This window comes from Prionailurus bengalensis, chromosome X (genome assembly GCF_016509475.1).
Source record: "Prionailurus bengalensis isolate Pbe53 chromosome X, Fcat_Pben_1.1_paternal_pri, whole genome shotgun sequence".
NCBI classification, from domain to species: Eukaryota; Metazoa; Chordata; class Mammalia; order Carnivora; family Felidae; genus Prionailurus; species Prionailurus bengalensis.
In genome coordinates, this window is record NC_057361.1 from 59855637 (window position 1) to 59861636 (window position 6000).

Sequence of the window (6000 nt, forward strand, 5' to 3'; positions counted from 1 at the left end):
TGGTTTTTGTTGACTCTAATGGGAGTTCTCTGCTTCTTGGATTTTTATGTCTTTGTCTTTCCCCATATTAGGAAAGTTTTCTGCTATAATTTGCTCAGACTTCTGCCCCCTTTTCTCTCTCTTCATCTTCTGGTACTCCTATGATTTGGATGTTATTCCTTTTTAATATGTCACTGAATTCTCCAAGTTTTGTATTGTGATCTTTTGCCTTTGTTTCCCTCTTTTTTCTGCTTCATTATTTTCCATAATTTTATCTTCCTTATTACAGATTCACTTTGTCAGTGAATACAGATTCACAGGTATGCTTTGTCTACCCTTACCATCACAACATCCATTCAAGATTGCATCTTGGTTATAGCATTTTTAATTTCAGCTTGACTAGATTTTAGTTCTTTTATATTTGCATAAAGGGATTCTCTGGTGTCTTCTATGCATTTTTCAACCGCAGCTAGTAGTCTTATAATCATGGTTTTAAATTCCAGTTCAGACATCTGAGGCGCTTGGGTGGCTCAGTTGGTTGAACATCTGACTTTGGCTCAGGTCATGGTCTCACAGTCCATGAGTTTGAGCCCCGCGTTGGGCTCTGTGCTGACAGCTCAGAGCCTGAAGCCTGTTTTGTATTCTTTGTCTCTTTCTCTCTCTGACCTTCCCCCATTCATGCTCTGTCTCTCTCTGTCTCAAAAATAAATAAACGTTTAAAAAAATTAAAAAAAAATAAATTCTAGTTCAGACATCTTACTTATATCTGTGTTGATTAAATCCCTGGCAAGTATTTCTTCCTGTTATTTCTTTTGGGGATGAATTTCTCCATCTTGTCATTTTGGAGAAAGAAAAAAATTAATAAAATTAAAAAATAAAAACAAAAGAAAATAGCAAGTGAAGGAAGTTAGATCTTAGGTTTGTTTCAGTCTGCTTGTTGAGAGAAGATAGATAGAGAAAAAAGAGAAAGGAAAAAACAAGTTTAAAAAATTTAAAAATTAAATAATAAAATAGAATGAAATAAAATAAAGTGTATAAAATAGAATTAAACATAAAAGATAAATAAATAGGGGCACTGAGTGGCTCAGTCGGTTAAGTGTCTGACTTCAGTTCAGGTCATGGTTTCACTGTTCGTGAGTTTGAGCCCTGCCGCGGGCTCTGTGCTGACAGCTCAGTGCCTGGAGCCTGCTTTGGATCTGTTTCTCCCTCTCTCTCTCTCCTTCCCCTGCTCATGCTCTGTCTGTCTCTCTTTCAAAAATAAACATTTAAAAAATAATAAAAGAAAGAAAGAAACAAATAAACAAAAAAAGAAAGAACAATATGCTCTTTATGTATCCAAGAAAGAGAAAACAGGAAAGAAACAAAGAAAACAACAAATCAAAAACAAAAGCAAAGGAAACAAACAAATAAACAAACCAGGAAACAGAATTAAACCCAAATGAAGTTACATCCAGTTTCCCCTAGAACTGAAACTTTGCAGCACACTATAGTCTGTAGACTAATACACTGGTGGAAGGGATTTGTATTGGTCTTCTGGGGGGGGATGTGCCTGGAGGGCTTGGTGGGCAGGGCTTGGTGTAATTGCTCCATTCTCCACTTGGTAGCAATGCTTAGCTTACAGGGGTTGATCTGAGTGCGTGTGTGCACCCCTAAAGGTGAAAATGACTTCACCCAGATCCCTAGTCTCTATCACAGGAACTTCACACCCTCACCAACCCACAATCAAACACCCTTCCTTTGTCTTATGCCTCCGCCTGCTCCCCACCTCTACCCTTTCCATGTCTAAGCTGTCTGCCTGCCAGGTGGCACTCCCCCCTCCCCCCGAGAGTTTTATTTAAGATGGGGCTGTATTTCAAAACCCCACACTTCAGAGACCCCTGCAGCTTGGATCTGCACCAATTCTCGGGGTGAGGGTCTCTCTGAACAATGGTCTAGTGCTGGTTTGTTCCAGAAAAGGTTCACGTGATTTGCACAGCAGCAGAGGTTCAGAGTTTATGGTAAATCAAAACACACAGCTGGTGCCAGTCTTTGCTGCCCTCTGTTGTCTTTTTCCCAATATCACTAAACATGGCTGCTCTCTGGGGCCCACCAGGACTTTGCCTATGGAGACACCATATGGCTTCTACCAAATGTATTCCAGTCAGGGGAAATGCTTCTCCTGTGTGGCACACGGACCCCTCAGACTATGCTGCCTACTCCCGGGGATTCGCCCTACTTCCTCACCACAGCACTGCCAGACACTGAGTTCCAAACATTCAGACTGAGCTCCACTGTTTATAGAATCCTGGTGGTATGGAAACCCTCTTTTTTCTCCCCATCAGTGGTTTTGGGAACAGATTTTTTTGTCCAGTCCCCTTTGAATATTTTCATTCCTTCCCTCTCTCTTTCTCTCCAGCTACTTTCAGAGGGAGTGATTTTCTTGCATGATCCTGAAGCTCTGCACTCTCCCCCTTTCTCTTTCTCTCTCTGTCCTCTTTCCAGGCAAATGGCTCCCTGCCCTCCATGGCTTCACATCTTTTCTATTCCCCAATTCACCTCTCCACACCGTGTACCTGCCAAGTTCTCTAGATGAAATTATACAGATTGTTGTATTAATCTTCATATCAATTTCCTAGGTGTTCAAAATGGTTTGATGCTGATCTAGCTGCATTTCAGGGAGGAGACAAGCTCAAGGTCTCATGCTGCTTTGCCTTCTTAACTCCTCTGTTCTCTAAAGTTCTTTATATGAAATAAAAATGTTGTGTTCCTTGAAATGTTGGTAGAACCTCACCTGGTAGAACTGTCTCACCTGGTGTCTTTTGGGAATAGGTAGATTTGCAAAAACTATTTCAATTTCTCTTATGGTTATTGCATTACCCAGATTTTCAATTCTTTCTGGGTCAGTGTTGATAATTATTGTTTCCCTACAAGCTTGCCAGTTTAATCCAGGTCAGGGTTTCTCAATATTGGCACTATTGACATTTTGGTTTTGACGATTCTTGGTTGTGGAGGGTGTGCTGTGCATTCTAGGATGTTTAGCAGCATTCTTGGCCTCTACCAGCTAGATGTTAGTTGTACTGTCCTCCCTACACCTAAGGTTGTAACAACCAGGCTCCAGATATTGCCAAATGTCCCTTGGGGGTCAAAATTTATTTGTACAAAGTTATGCAAAACTGCTTATAACTTTTAAGTCTCCTCTTAATCTGAATTATGCCATTTTTAAAATGCCGGATATATTTTGTTTGTTCATTCTCTCTTTTTTTAATAGGATGAACCTGCCCAGAACTTTGTCTATTTTATTAGTCTTTCCCAGAACCAGCTCTTAGCTTTATTTATTGGTTATATTTTATTTTTGTATTCTTTTGTAACATAATAAATGGACACATTTTTAAAGTATTTTGTTAAAGTAACAATGTATATTATGCACGTTTTGTGCATAAGTAGTATGTACCTATAAAAAATAAGGAAGTTTTATTAAATACAATTACATTACCATTATCACACCTAAAAATACAATTCCTTTATATCATCAAATTTTCTTCTTTGTTCAGATTTCCCAACTGTTTCATAAGTGTTCGTGTGTGTGTGCGTGTGTGTGTGTGTGTGTGTGTGTGTGTGTGTGACAGAGAGAGACAGAGAGAGAGAGAGAGAGAGAGAGAGAGAGAATGAATCAAGATCCAAATAAGGTCCATACATTGCATTTGATTGACATAACTCACAAAACTTGTCTCTTTTAAGTCATAGGTTTCCTCTCCTATTTCTTTTATTTCCTTGCAATTTATTGAGGAAATCTGGTTGTTTTCCTGGTAGGGTTACCCAAGTTTGACTTTGCTGATTTCACTGCCATGGCATTATATAACATATTCTCTGACTTTGTATTTCCTACAAACTGTTGCTTCCCTTTAGAGGCTTAACCAGTTTCAGGTTCAATTTTGTTGGCTAGATAGCTCATATGGAGTTCTCACACCAGGAGGTACATGATGTCTAGGTGTCTGTCAATGGCTAGATCCATTAATTTATTAAAAGTTGCAAAATAGTGATATTCTATCATTCTATATCCATTTATTGGCTGAAATCCTTTTTCACAGTTATCTGTAGAAGTGTTTAGGAATAGCCCTATGTTTAATTTTATATTAGTTTTTATTTAAATTCCAATTAGTTATCAGAGTGTAATATTAGTTTCAGGTGTACAAGATAGTGATTCAACACATCCATACAACACCTAGTGCTCATCGCAACAAGTGCAATACTTAATCCTCATCCTGTTTAACCCCTCCCCCAAACCACTCCCCTCTTTTGTTCTCTATAGCTAAGACTCTGTTTCTTGGTTTGCCTCTCTCTTTTTCCCTCTGTAATCATTTGTTTTGTTTCTTAAATTCCACATATGAGTGACATCATATGCTGTTAGTCCTTCTCTGACTGAGTCATTTCATTTAGCATAATACATTCTAGCTCCATCCACGTTGTTGCAAATGGCAAGATTCCATTTTTTATAGCTGAGTAATATTCCATTATATATGTATTCCACATCTTTATCCACTTATCAGTCTATGGTTATTTGGGCTCTTTTCATAATTTGGCTATTGTAGATAATGCTATGAACATCAGGGTGCATGTTCCCCTGTGAATTAGTTATTTTGTATTCTTTGAATAAATACCTAGCAGTAGAATTGCTGGATCATAGGGTAGTTATATTTTTAACTATTTTTAACTTTTGAGGAAGCTCTGTACTATTTCCCAGAGTGGCATTCCCACTAAAAGTGTAAGAGAGTTCTCCTTTCTCCGCATCCTCGCCAGCACCTATTGTTTCCTGTTTTGTTAATGTTAGCCATTTTGACAAGTGTGAGGTGATTGATATCTCCTTGTAGTTTTGATTTGTATTTCCCTGATGATGAGTGATATTGAGCATGTTCCCATGCATCTGTTAGCCATCTTGCCGCAACTCCACGTTTAATTATTTTTGAGACAGAGAGAGACAGAGCATGAATGGGGGAGGGTCAGAGAGAGGGAGACACAGAATCTGAAACAGGCTCCAGGCTCTGAGCTGTCAGCACAGAGCCCGACGCGGGGCTTGAACTCACTGACCGTGAGATCATGACCTGAGCCGAAGTCGGCTGCTTAACTGACTGAGCCACCCAGGCGCCCAAGACAACATTTAAACAACAAGTGAAACACCTCAAAAGTAATTTCACAAAATAATGCAGAATTTCTGTTCACAATGTAAAGAGATAAATGATCTTGGAGATAAGATCATTGCATTTACAACCAGGGTTTCAACATTCGTGACATTTCCATACAGTTTCTGTAAGTCATTTTCTAAACTCCGCTTTCCTGCATTGATTATTTTTTGGTCAGCTCTTGGTCCTGTACCATACTCTTTTAACTCCTGAAAATTTAGGACATCTTTTGGCATATGGTAGTGCAAGCAGATCTATGTTACTATCTCCTCAAAATGTTTTTGGCTATTTTATTGTTCCACACGAACTTGAGATCAAATATTACAAGTTGCCACTAAAGATTGATTCGACATCCACCTCTAGTTGCATGAGATATAGAGATAGATATAGGAGGGATATAAAATATATTTACACTAACAGAGTCTTTCTCACTTGGAAATTAATATACATCTGCTAATTTAGGGATTTCTAAAAAGAAAAAAAAAGTGTCCCTCATATAAGGTTTAGAGGGTTTTTTCACATGGCTTTCACTTATATTTATGTGAATCTTAAAATAGATGCTATTGCAAATGTGGTCCCTTTTCAAAACTTGAGGCATAATTGACAGATGACATTGTATCAGTTTTATGTGCATGACATAATCATTTGATGTATTTCTGTATTGTAAAATGATTACTGTAAGTTTAGTTAACATCTGTCATGGAACATGGTTACAAATTAATTTTTTGTGTAGGGAAATTCTAAGATCTACCTTTCTAGCAACTTTCAAATATGGACTAGGGTATTGTTAACTATACTCACTATGCTGTACATTACATTCCCAGGACATATTTATTTTATTACTGGAAGCTTGTACCTTTTGAAC